Raw genomic sequence first — 14,353 nt, forward strand, 5'->3', positions numbered from 1 at the left:
CCGTCGCAAGATTCAGTGTCCTGGGTGGGGGATACAACTAGAGAGGAGGACTAGTACATCGCCGAGGCTTCCTCACCTGCTATGCTGAAGAGGGGCCTTGTGGGGAATGAGAATATTGAAGGGGATAGGCAAGGAAAAGGGAAGGAAGTGGCCGTGGTCTTAAGTTAGGTATCATCCCTGTATTTGCCTGGAGGAGAAGTGGGAAACCACGAAAAACCACTCGAGGATGGCTGAGGTGTGAATCGAACCCCTCTAATCAGCTGACCTCCCAAGGCTGAGTGGACCCCGTTCCAGTCCTCGCACCTCGATTCAAAATTCATGGCAGAGCCATTCATCGAATCCAGGCCTCAGGGGGGTGGGAGCTAATCACACTAACCACTACACCACAGAGGTGGACATATAATAATTCATTACGAAAATAAAATACTACAGATACACTTTTAAGATGGGTGACACCATCTCTCTTCAACTATCACTCTCTACAATAGAAATCAATATTGCCCCTCTGATGTGCAGATACGTTGGACGAGTAAAACTCACAGCCTCGGTAGCGCAGTAGGCAGCGCGTAAGTCTCATAATCTTAAGGTCGTGAGTTCGATCCTCACCCGGGGCATAAGTTTTTTCTTCTTAATTTATTCTTTGTACTGGACTGTGCTTTCAATATACTCTGTATTTTAAGCAAATTTCTCTTCTTCTTCTTCTTCTCCTTATTCTTAATCTGCTTAACCTTCAGGGTTGGTTTTTCCATCGGACTCAGCAAGGGATCCCACCTCTACCGCCCCAAGGGGAGTGTCCTGGAGCGTAAGACTTTGGGTCGGGGGATACAACTGGGGAGAAAGACCAGTACCTCGTCCAGGCGGCCTCATCTGCTATGCTGAACAGGGGTCTTGTAGGGGGATGGGAGGATTGGAAAGGATAGACAAGGAAGGAAACGGCCGTGGCCTTAAGTTAGGTAGCATCCAGGCATTCAGCTGGAGAAGTCCGCCTCTGTGGTGTAGTGGTTAGTGTGCTTAGTTCGATTCCCGGCTCTGCCATGAAATTTCTAATAATCTCTATAGTAGGGGAATATTAACTATGAGAGGAACACTAGTTCATAACTAATTAGAAGAGAAACAATATCTTGTATAACAATTTTACTGTACTAGTGAAACACATCTTATTAACATGGATATGCCATACAACGCACTTTACAAATATTATTTAGATTTATCTTGACGTCGTGAATGTTCGTTAGTCTCTCTCTACACCTCATTCGTCGTTAAATTATTTCACATTCAAATAAGCCTATTCAAATAAGACTATAAAGCGATAGCGATGATTTTGAAAAAATATGTTAACGAAATATGCTCGGTTCGCCTCTGTGGTGTAGTGGTTAGTGTTATTAGCTGCCACCCCCGGAGGTCCGGGTTCGATTCCCGGCTCTGCCACGAAATTTGAAAAGTGGTACGAGGGCTGGAACGGGGTCCACTCAGCCTCGGGAGGTCAACTGAGTAGAGGTGGGTTCGATTCCCACCTCAGCCATCCTGGAAGTGGTTTTCCGTGGTTTCCCACTTCTCCTCCTAACTTAAGGCCACGGCCGCTTCCTTCCCTCTCCCTTGCCTATCCCATCCGATCTTCCCATCCCTCCACAAGGCCCCTGTTCAGCATAGCAGGTGAGGCCGCCTGGGCGAGGTACTGGTCATTCTCCCCAGTTGTATCCCACGACCACGAGTCTGAAACTCCAGGACACTGCCCTTGAGGCGGTAGAGGTGGAATCCCTCGCTGAGTCCGAGGGAAAAACCGAACCTGGAGGGTAAACAGATGATGATGATGATCATAGCACTTCCTGCAAGAGATGGGCAAGGACAAATACATTTCAAACACACACGATGAGTCACGGTACAAATCATCTGTTGCTGGTGGCAGTGAGTAGAAGCTTTCACTGTCTCCTGGAACGAACTCAGGATCTTCTGAGACGAGGTATATATAACCTGGAATTCGCTGCACGCTGTAAATAATCAAGGAAAGAAATTGGAGGGACGCTTCCTTTAATGCACATTGGAATCCATGCGACGTTGGTAATATTTAAATTGATGCACGTAATCGCTGTGCCGAGAGGAATGAACCAGCTACGTGTATTCTTTTCCCGTTCAATGCAGCAACATTTTACTGCGTCTCTTTGACGGGCTCGTAAATCTCCCAGCTGTGAGTCGCCCACGACCCACTTCCAAATAGCGGCCACTGGGTCCTCTCATACAATTGCTTCACGGCGAATAATATCACTTCTTTCTTTTCTGGCCACAAAGGCAGCACATTAAATATTGGCTCTAAATCCGGCCGTAATCGTCATCTTCGTAGCACCGTATCCACTTCGCGCTTATTAATAACAGACTCCAGCGGAAACTTTACATTTATACTTCACAATATACATTAGGCTACAGCCTGCCTAGTTACCTCGTTCTTCCACTCGGTACCTCGAATACAATGCTGTTTAATGATGAACCCCTGCCACACGGGTCCGAATTACATCACGCACTCACGAGCTAAATAATTCGACGATATATATACCCCAATGTCATGTCTCCATCCGTTGTTTCAGCAGCCTTAATTACTATTTAGGAGGATTCCCTATCAGGTGTGAAGTGCAAAAAAAAAAGTCAATTACTGAGAGATCTTTGATGACTCATATTTGCTATATAGAAGATGATAACTGGAGTCATTTTTACAGAATATTTAAGCCCCCTTTACTCGACAGCGCTTCACACTTAATTAATCTAAGGTCCTTAGAACTACGTCATGCATTACCAAAACCCTTATAAAAACGGAAGTAAAATATGGTTATTCCAAACCATGATGAAGGTATTCCATTTAAAAAAAAAGAAGTGCAAATATTTTTATCCCTCTGAAATAGCATATAGGCGATCTACGTTAAAACTACACGCAAATTTACTCTATATTTACAATAGGAACCGACCTTCAAAGCCACAAATGATTGGAAATGTACTCATCCTTCGGGAAAAACCACGAACACAGCATTTCAGGAGGGCACACCCATGTGTTTACTCTGCTCTCATAATGCCATCAGCGATGTGAAGTCCTTTGATGACCAACTGGCAAGTCACGAACATGACGGCTTGATCTCGTGCGAAGTTCCAGACGATCTCTGCTACATCAGGCGAAATTCCGGCAGGCAGCTAGATGTCTCGTTCACTCCGACGTTCTTGTAGACTCCTTATGTAAATGAGGGGAAGTTATCTCATGTGCATGCATTAGTTTATATTACAAATCACAGATTAGATATATGGTTGGGTCTGCTTAATGACACAAGCATCCCAACCTAACGTCGGTTGTATCCCTGAAGCCCGACATTATTCTCTTCTCATCCACCTATCCTTCTTATTGACAGCTGCTCTAAGTCTTGAAGCTCCACTGGTTCACTTAGAACGTCACTCTTGTATTACACAACAATAATTCAGGCATACTCTATTGCACTTAGTCATAAGTAATTCGAGCTGTCTACTGCGTTAGGGATCGATCTAACGTGGCACTACCCTTAATCATGCCGACAATGAGCCGTTCATTCCCTTTCCTTATATTTCACATTCATATCGAGTACACTCGCTACATGCACTTAGTTAAATACGTGCCTATTTATGTTAATCGAACCGTTTTAGTTTGGGCATATATAAGGCCCGATGCACGACCTCTTCGACACACGAACAGCGATTATCATGGTTTCGTACCGTTCCTACTATATTTGTTAGCGGCACACTGTACGCGCAAACAACTTACTCAGATTGTGGTTATTTCCACATACATTCACAGACTTTAATAAATTACTGCATTACACTGCTCACGTTACGGAATGATTTCTTCATAAAGGACTCACACACAAATCACGATGAACGGGTAACGAACTGGCGTTGAACTGAAAATGAACTGGTGGTGTCCGTTCCTCAGCCCCTTACTACATAGGCGAGATGCCCTGGTACTAGCAGTGTGGGTAAAACACACACCCTTCTCAAAATGTGCTCCGGTAATACGCACCGTAGAGTGACGAACAGGATATCAAATTGTAGCTCCTGTATTCCCATTTTCACTGAGTGAATATCAGTAAAATAGCTTCGTAGATTCTCAAGCAATCTTAAAAGCATCCTTTTGTCTCTGTCAGTGAATGGTGACGAGCGCCAGGGGAATCCTTGAGCTGGCTCCTTCGGTTGGGACCCAACATCTGCTACCCATTAAGACGGCCCCTTTTTACGGCGTAGCTACCGTTCTTTCAATTATGCAGAGCACTTCTCAGTCTCATAATTATGTATAAAATTCCCTGATTCAAATGAATGTTTGCACGTGAGTTTCCGTCGAGTATTTTGCGATTTATAAAAATTATCAGGGGAAAAACAATTGAACTCGATGAGTTGGTAGTGGTGAATGAATGAGGGAAATAGGGTATAATGTTAGTTCTCACGTTGGATATACTCCCTGGGCTTGGCTAGTGACCTAGATTCTCTGTCACGTGATACCACGTCTCTTTCCGTCCCGCTCGGGGTTGGAGTGAGAAAACTTCGAGTACCAGCGCTCCTGCAATGCCTCGCTGCTAATTACTGACAACTAGAGCTGGGTCGCGCGAGCCGGCATACTGCAAATCGCATCCCGGAGCGGGTGGATAAATCCTAACTTGGACAGTTTATACCGCAGAATGACGCGGAAAACGGCATATTTCATCTCCTGGGTATCATAGAACTATATTTGACGTTGTGAATGGTCACAGTATCATGCCGGCATTTGCCTGGAGGAGAAATGGGAAATCACTTCAGGTACGGCCGAGGTGGGAATCGAACCTGCCCTACTCAGTTGACCTCCCAAGGCTGAGTGGACTCCATTCCACCCCTCGTTTCAGAGCCGGGAATCGAACCCGGGCCTGCGAGGGGGGCAGCTAATCACACTAACCACCCTACACCACATAAGTGGACATATTGTTATTAATTTTATTATTTTCTTTCTTTCTTTCTTTGTTTCTTTGTTTCTTTCTTTCTTACTTTCTTTCTTAATCTGTTTACCCTCCAGGTTGGATTTTTCCCTCGGACTCTGCGATGGATTCCACCTGTTCCTCCTCAAAGGCAGTGTCTTGGAGCGTGAGACTTTGGGTCGGTGGGATACAGCTGGGCAGGAGGACCAGTACCTCGCCCAGGCGGCCTTATCTGCTATGCTGAACGGGGACTTTGTGGGGGGGGGGGTTGGGAAGTTTGGAAGCAATCGACAAGGAAGAGGGAAGAAAGCGGACGTGGCCTTAAGTCAGGTACCATCCCGGCATTTGCCTGGAGGAGAAGTTGTAAACCACGGAAAATCACTCCCAGGATGGCTGAGGTGGGAATCGAAACCCCCTCTACTCGGTTGACCTCCCGAGGCTGAGTGTACCCCGCTGCAGCCTTCGTAACACTTTTCAAATTTCGTGGCAGAGTCGGGAATCGAACTCGGACCTCGGGGGTTGCAGCTTATCATGCTAACCACTACACTACAGAGGCGGACATTATTATTATTATTATTATTATTATTATTATTATTATTATTATTATTATTATTATTATTATTATTATTATTATTACGGGGTTACTCGTGGAATGCAGAGGTGAAAGAAGGTGCAGGCTGGAATGGGTCTAACTACAAAGCTGAGATGTTGATTTAAATTGCATTAAAGGTTATATTTTCGAAATTATCGAAACATAACAATTTTGACATAGAATTTGAACGTTCAACAAAAAACAACAGGTTAACAAATCAAGTACAAGACCAGGGAAGCCAAGATTTAGAGATATTTTAACAATCTGGGCCACAAGTCCTAATTTTTACAATTTCTGAGCACTCAGCTCACAACCACATATTACCAAAGGGTAGAAATCCCCTCATTACGTGCAGCACTTGCTCCCACCTAGCACTGTCAGGCCTCCTAGAGACACATATCCAAATACAAGAAAGAGCTGACCCGCTCTCAATATTTCAAGCCTATCAAAGGCCACAATGGACTTTACTATTAACTGCCCCCAAGGCACACTTACAAAGAAACAGTGGTATCTTGTACCCAACCTAATGAGCCTTAGTAGAAAAATAATAGGTTAAGTTAATGGCCCGCAACACCAAGTAGAATGGAGGCGTGTACTTGCAACTCCTACATGAAATCTTTTAAAACCTAAGAGGCACTACGCCGATGAACCAGGGGCTATTCCCAAACTATGGAGGTGGCTCGTATAAGAAAAATTTAATACATTAAGGAAGGAAAAGTTACAAAAACGTAGTCATCTCAAGGCAAAAAATGAAGGGGAGCTCGAGAGGGTAAAGCACTCTCTATCCCCGATTTACGGTTAAAGATATATGAAGTTTTACAAAAGTGACAGCAATTTGAATGTTTGAAGATAGGTTACATAATAAAGGTTTCGGACCTTCCCCGCGGGTTAAACTGCTGAGCTAGCAAGAAATAAAGATGGTTAAGTGACCATTACCTTGTTGAAGAGCTGCTGCCGGATGAACGAGGCGCTTCCCGCCTCCTGCTACACTTCCATACACTAGGCTAGATGTCGTTCGAGTGGCCGAGGGACAGGAAAATCAGCAGTTTTTATACTCTCGGGGAAGATTCGAGACCTTTCATGAATAATTAAGACACACCCACTGGCGTTTATTGGGTAGCTTACAGTTACACATCCAAATCGAATAAGAAAGACACGATTGGTCAAAAATTGATTACAGAAATTCTGGATTGGCTCAATTCAAAACTGGCGGAAAGAAAAGATTTATATTGCCAACGCAGAAATGAAAGAACGAAATTTAGTAAAGGACAAACTTATGAATACAAAATTTCTTCAAAAAAAGTTCTTCCACTTTGCGCCAGGGTGCATGGTCATAGTTTTTGTAGAGACATCTATCAGAGAATGTCCACACTTCTTGATCAATAGAAAACAAAACAAGTTGAACTCCACACAGTACTGACAACTCCGTAATCACAAAATTTACGGTAGTGACATCTTCTGAGAAAACTTATGAGTTGATACAGTTGTTAAAGTTCAGAGTTTCTCCTGTAGAGGAGTACTTTAAGGCGGAAATTCAAATGTGCGGCGTAGAGGTGTACCAGCCGGTACAATTATTATTATTATTATTATTATTATTATTATTATTATTATTATTATTATTATTATTATTATTATTATTATTATTCGGCTATCCGCGTACGTATGGGAGGACACTGAGTAGATGTAGAGGTAGATAATTTAGTTAAGTAGTTTTAGGAGAGATGTAGTGCCTATTGTTTGTTTGTTCTGTGTTTCGCTCTGTCTCTGTCTTTATTACCTGTAAACAGATGGTGTACACTAGGGTGGGTAATAAAGATATGTATGTATGTATGTATGTATGTATGTATGTATGTATGTATGTATGTATGTATGTATGTATGTATGTATGTATGTATTATTAATCCGCTTACCCTTCAAGATTGGTTTTTCCCTCGGACTCAGCGAGGGATCCCACCTCTACCGCCTCAACGGCAGTGTCCTGGAGCGTTAGACATTGGGTCGGGGGATACAACTAGGGTGAATGACCAGTACCTCGCCCAGGCGGCCTCACCTGCTATGCTGAACAGGGGCCTTGCGGGGGGATGGTAAGATTGGAAGGGATAGACAAGGAAGAGGAAGGAAGCGGCCGTGGCCTTAAGTTAGGTGCCATCCGGCATTTGTCTGGAGGAGAAGTGGGAAACCACGGAAAACCACTTCGAGGATGGCTGAGGTGGGAATCGAACCCAGCTCTACTCATTTAACCTCCCGAGGCTGAGTGGACCCCGTTCCAGCCCTCGAGCCACTTTTCAAATTTCGTGGCAGAGCCGGGAATCGAACCCGAGCCTCCGAGGGTAAAGAGCATTAGCTCCTCTCTTGTCATTTACAATATTGTCCCCTCATTAAGAATTATGTTGATCACTGTGGCCTCGAAGTGTCGGTATCTCAGTAGACAGCGCGTAAGTCTTCTAATTTTAAGGTCGTGAGTTCGATCCTCACCCGGTTTATGATTTTTCATATGAATTAATTATTTACGTTGATCTCTACTTTTCAATATTCTGGAATACTTGATTACTTTCTGTGAATCTAAATAGAAGAAACTCGCAACCAGTTGGATGTAGAAAGAAATAATGGCCATTCTACCAACGAAGAAGGATTAGCACGTGCAGTAGTGAAGATTCCGCCGTTTGGAGCAAGAACGTTACGGTTCTTACAAACTGAGGCAAAAATTTAAACCATAGCTCGTTGATTTGAACTCTAGGAATAACACGCGAAACGACGAAGTTTAATTATGCTGTATGTTCATTAGAGCCTGAAGTGGCAGAATTAATTTCCGATGTTCTAAATCAGCCCGCTACCCCTATACCATTGTTTACAGACTTTTAATGAGCGATTGATTCACGAATGTGAAGAATTAGAAGGCAAAAAGTCACAAATTACTGAATACCCTGGAACTCTATGATAAAAAGCCGTCATAATTTAAGAGAAATGCGAACGCAAGCCTGTTAGGAGTTTTATGGAACCCAGTGACTGACACATTATTGTTTGATATTCAGCCTAAACCAGACAATATTGTAACCGAAAGGAGTGTTTTGTGCGCAATTGCTTCCATATATGATCCTATACATGCCTTTGCTGGCGAGATGTAGTGTTTACAGTGCACTATGTCTTCTGGTATGGGCTATATCAAATTTGTTACTTTCATTGAGCTGTCTCAGTCTCATCCTTGGCTTTGACAATATGAAAGTGACTGAGGTATGAGTGATGCTAGTAATACCATTGCTTATGCAGCCAGTCCCTGTTATGAATGCTGTGAAGATATCGCTCATAAGGTCGGTTGGTGCATGCATTTCAGTGGGCTTGGCAGACTGATATGTAATAGCACCGGCTGGCTCGGTGAGGAAAGCAACGGGAAACTACCTCACTCCTCATTTCCCTAGTACGCCTCTTCAGTGACGCCTAGGCTATTTATGACAGCTGTTGGCGGAGCTGCAGAGGATCAAACCAGCCTTCGGGCTGAATACCCAACATACATGATCCTATACGACTTTCAGGCCCCATAATTCTTACCTGTAAAATTTTTATGCAACAAATTTGGTCAGCTCGAATAGACTGGGATGTACCTCTACCACATGATTTAAGGACTTCTTGGTCAAACATTCATGAACAGTTAGCAACTATAAACGACATCAAAGTCAACCGTTGTATCACCAGTACGGAAGGCAGTGAGAGATTTGAATTGTACGGGTTTTCAGATGCCAGTGAATTGGGATATTGCGCTTGCTTAAATCTTCGAGCCGCGGACTCTGAAGGAAATGTAAATCTCAAACTACTAAGCTCACGATCAAGAGCAGCTCGTTTTAAAAAACTATCGCTACCAAGACTATGATTTTTACGAGTAGGCTATGTTGATGACATAATTTCTGGAACGAATGACTTAAATGAAGCTTTAAGATACAGAAAGGTGTACATGGGGCTCTCTTACTTGCAGAATTGTGTCACATGAAACAACCGGCATTAAAGAAGCAATTTCATGATGTAATATTTTGGTCTGACTCAAGCGTAACCCTATCTTGGCTTGTTTCTTCACCGTCACGTTGAAAGACGAACAGGAAAATCAAATTCAGGAAATGACAAATGTGAATGACTGGAGTCACGTCAGCAGCAAGGAGAATCCTGCAGATTTAATATCACGTGGAGCTGAACTTAGGAAGCTTAAGAATCTTAAATTATGGTGGAACGGCCCAGATTGGTTAAGGAAACAGGTGCCGCACTGGCCAAAGATGCAGAAGTCAACAGAAACGTCTGAAGAAAGGGGAACAGATAAGAAGGAATCAACGATCAGTATCTTAAGTGCAGTGGTTCGTTTCATAGTGTTCACCAAGTTTTCGTCATGGTCTAAGCTACGTAGGATTATTGTTTATTGCTTAAGATTTACCCATAATTGTCGGGTAAAGGAGAATAGATTACACGGACTATTTAGTCCAGAGGAACTGCATAGTGCTAGTTTGGTATGTGTAAAACATGCTCATATGGATTTCTTCAAACAAGACCTAGAAAATTTGATGGAAAACAAAGAACTATCTACCAAGAGCTCATTAAGATCTCTTAATCCTTTTGTTGATGGAAAACTATGGCTCAGGGTGAGCGGTAGGCTACGGCAGTCAAACTTATGCTTTGAGCAACAACATTCTCTTATCTTACCCTCAAATCATCATATTACAAAGCTCATTGTTGAGTACACTCACAAGAAATAGCAGCATACAAGAGGACAATTGTTACTTTCTATTCTCAGACTGGTGTATTGGATTCCCAACGCCAGAAACCTACTAAGGAAAATTGTACATCGCTGCGAAATTCGCTTCAGACAGACAACAGCGGAGCAGCTCATGGGTCAGTTACCTGAGGCAAGAGTCAAACCTTCACGGCCCTTTACTATAATACGGGTGTTGATTATTGTGGTCCGTATTATATTAAACAAGGAGGAAGACCAAGTGTTACGTAGCTCTATTCGTGTGCTTGAGTGTGAAGACCTTACACCTTGAGTTAGTAACCGATCTGTCTACTGAAACATTTATCGGAGCTTTGAGACGCTTTGTTGCTAGAAGAGGACTATGTTCTAACATTTATAGCGAAAACGAGACCAACTTTGTTGGAGCACGTAATGAACTAACGGAGTTATTAGCTTCTTCAGACTTCAAAACTGGAATCACCCGTTATGCTGCGGAGCAACATATCAATTTTCACTTTATTCCTCCGAATTCCCCTCACATGGCAGAAATTTGGGAAGCAGGTGTTGAGTCGGTCAAGTTTCACTTGCAAAGCACAACTAGCAATGACAATTTGACCTTTGAAGAATTCTACACTGTATTGTGTCAAACTGAAGCTATTCTCAATTCCATACCATTTGTTCCCTTGTCCACCGATCCTGATAATATAGACATCCTGACACCTGGTCATTTTCTCATTGGATCATCCATGCTGTCTGTCCCAGACCACAACTTAATTGATTCCAAACCTAAACATCTGTCTCGCTGGCAGTATGTTCAACAGATGGTACAGCACTTCTGGAAGTCTTGGGCATCAGATTATCTCTGTCAACTGCAGCAGAGAAGTAAATGGTCACAAATGCAACCAAATCTCATGGTGGGATCGGTAGTCATCATCAAGGAAGATAATTCTCCGCCACTTGTGTGGAAGAAGGGCTTGGTCAGCGAGGTTCATCCAGGACGAAATGGGCTTGTTCGAGTGGTCACTGTGAAGACTGCTAAGCGCTAATTCAAGCGTCCTGTAAATAACCTATGCTTGTTGCCAATGAGTGATGACATTTGATTCAATTTGTGTTTCTCTCATTTATCTGTTTCTTTTTTTTGTTTTTGCTTTTTTTTTTTTTTTTGTTAAGTGTCACATTTTAGGTGGACTAAGGTGGTAGGTACCCAATCGAGAATATTTTTTTGAAGCATTAACATGCGTCAGTGATGGTGTTTAAACGTTAAGTGTAATTTACTGTCATTAACTATATTATTTAGTATGTTCAGGAAGGAAATTTGTATTGTTGTATTGGTGCTGTTATTTTTTTGTATATAGGTTTGTACTTGTATGTTATATTGTTATTCATTAAATTCAAGATGTTAAGTTCACCACCTACAAATAAAACCAGTCGTAGGTCTACAGCGTTTAGTTGCAAACTTTATGCTGCAAATGAAATAACACTTACGGTGAGAAACTCGTAAAATCTAACATCGTAGTACGCCACAGCTTTCCATGGAATTACAAGTGATAAGCTTTAAGAGCTTCATTTCAAGTAATACTAATCCCGTATTAACTATAATCAATCAATGAATATTCAAGATAAACTTAAATATTATAATTAAGCGGTCCGCCTATTCAATACAATATATAATTTATTATATCTAGTACATGTTTCGTCCCCTAAGGGACATCATCAGCTAATAATAAATTAACATTAATATATCAGAAATAAATATTAAAATTGGAAAGACACCTTAAAATTTTTGACATTTAAAATAAGATCTTCGAAATTTTGACTTACAATTTTAACAAAATTTGGAAGATCTTATTTTAAATGTCAAAAATTTTAAGGTGTCTTTCCAATTTTAATATTTATTTCTGATATATTAATGTTAATTTATTATTAGCTGATGATGTCCCTTAAGGGACGAAACATGTACTAGATATAATAAATTATATATTGTATTGAATAGGCGGACCGCTTAATTATAATATTTAAGTTTATCTTGAATATTCATTGATTGATTTCCATGGAATGTCATTGTTGCAACACTATTTACCCCCGGTGTTAAAGGTTGATGCCTCAGACTCAGCCGTTGGCGCTCCACTTCATCAAATTAGGCGTGATACCCTCCAGCCACTGGCGTTCTTTTCCTAAAAGCTTGAGTCTTTCCCTAAAAAATATTCTAAATATGCTAGACGATTTCTTGCTGCCCATTCCTCTGTCAAATATTTTCACTACATGTTGGAAGGACGAGACTTTCCTATTTACGCCGACTATAAGCGATTAACGTTCATGTTCAAGCAACGTTCGGACAAGGCTTCACCTCGATAAATACGACACACCAACATCAGTCAGTTCACCACTGATATACGATAAGTACGCCCGTGGTCACGAGAACATTCCTGCAATCTGTTGCTCCAGAATCGCTCCCACGTGATGCTTTCAGCAGGCAGAAGGGTAGAAATTGTCAAGGACCAACAGAATGATGACGAGTTATAATCCTCTTCGCCTGAACTGCACCCAATCTCGTTAGCGAATGGAATGAAACTCATGCGTGATGCACCGCAAGGACAAAATCGACCATACACACCTCAGTAGCATAATCGAGTGATTTTTGACTCAATCCACAACTTGTCCCATCCTGGCATCAAAAGTTCCCTTGAGAAAACACTTCGTTCGGCCATCACTAAAGAAAGGCGTCAAAAATTGGCCAACAGCGAGCGTCTCCTGCCATAGAAGTAAAGTTTGGAGACAGACTAACAGTGTAGTGGGACATTACCCCAAATAACCTACAGCCAGTCCTGTTAACTAAGCAGAGGGGTGAGTGAAAACTTCTTTGGGCAATTCTGTTTCTTGAAGAGGGGGGAGAGGGGAGTGTCATGGGCCATGATTCTGTCCACTTGAGAGGGGAGGAGAATGTTGTTTCTTCATGTTATAATGTATTTTTTGTCTATTAGGGAGTAAATGCAAGTTAATAATGAAGTAAAAATATGGAATTGAATTAAAGAGTATATTGTAAAACATTATTTTTAGTGATAAATAATAACCCAAAAAACCGTCTCGAGTGGCGAAAGACTGCGAAAATTCAGAGAATTTACTACAGATGAGAATATTCTAACCCACATTCCACACATTTAAGTCAGAGTAGCCCCCTGTGGGATTCATTAAGTGCTAATGAAAAGAGTGTAAAATATTGTTCAGAAGTTAATTGGGAACATGCATCATTTTCAAAAATATTTTTTTTGAAAAGTACACCAATGAAATAGTATGTAAACGTATTACATTGTGGTATGTTGCCTTGTTTTCTACCATTAAAAAAATATTTAATAGTGCCTTTCCGCAAGGCGAGTGAAACGGCCTCTGACGTAAGCGGCGCGCTGTGACGTCACGAACCAGTACCGCATGGAGCTCAACCAGCCGTTATGCATCAGCCGTTGCTAAAAGCCGATTGTTTATTATTCATGATCGCGAATAACTTCAAAATGACAGAAAGAAGGTTCAAAACAGCACAATCAGACAATCTATCATGTGTAGATGTCGTCATTCTTGAAAAATAGTGACTTTTGTGGCCGCAGAATTTCGCGGATAAAAAACAAGTTTGTAAGTGGCATCTTTTATATACGTGCAATGTACTGTAACCCATAGTATTAGGATAACAACTGAACCTGGATAGATATCACATCACTTTCAACATTTCCTTCTAGACTGATTCCCCTATTAAAGAATAACATTACATTTTCGGGCTTTCAGCATTAGTAAAGTAAGAAATCGGATTTCAGCACTAACATAAACATATAGGTAGCATTGTAGTACTAGTCCGCTTCTGTGGTGTAGTGGTTAATGTGTGCCACTCCCGGAGGCCCGGTTTCGATTCCCGGCTCTGCCATGAAAGTTGAAAACAAATAGTACGAGGGCTGGAACGGGGTCTACTCAGCCTCGGGAGGTCAACTGAGTAGAAGGGTTTCAAATCCCACCTCAGCCATCCTCGAAGTGGTTTTTCGTATTTTCCTACTTCTCCTCCAGGCACCTAAGGCCACTGCCGTTTCCTTCCCTCTTCCTTGTCTATCCCTTCCGATCCTC

The 14,353-nt window shown here is 42.0% G+C and overlaps 1 non-coding gene across 1 annotated transcript; it reads left to right on the top strand.

Annotated features, from left to right (window-relative positions):
* Positions 1-541: 541 nt before the first annotated feature.
* On the top strand, positions 542-614 carry TRNAM-CAU (transfer RNA methionine (anticodon CAU)). Its single transcript has one exon. It is a non-coding gene; the product is annotated as a tRNA-Met (tRNA).
* The last annotated feature ends 13,739 nt before the right edge of the window (positions 615-14,353 follow it).

The sequence above is a fragment of the Anabrus simplex genome, chromosome 1 (assembly GCF_040414725.1).
Source record: "Anabrus simplex isolate iqAnaSimp1 chromosome 1, ASM4041472v1, whole genome shotgun sequence".
Classification (NCBI taxonomy): Eukaryota; Metazoa; Arthropoda; class Insecta; order Orthoptera; family Tettigoniidae; genus Anabrus; species Anabrus simplex.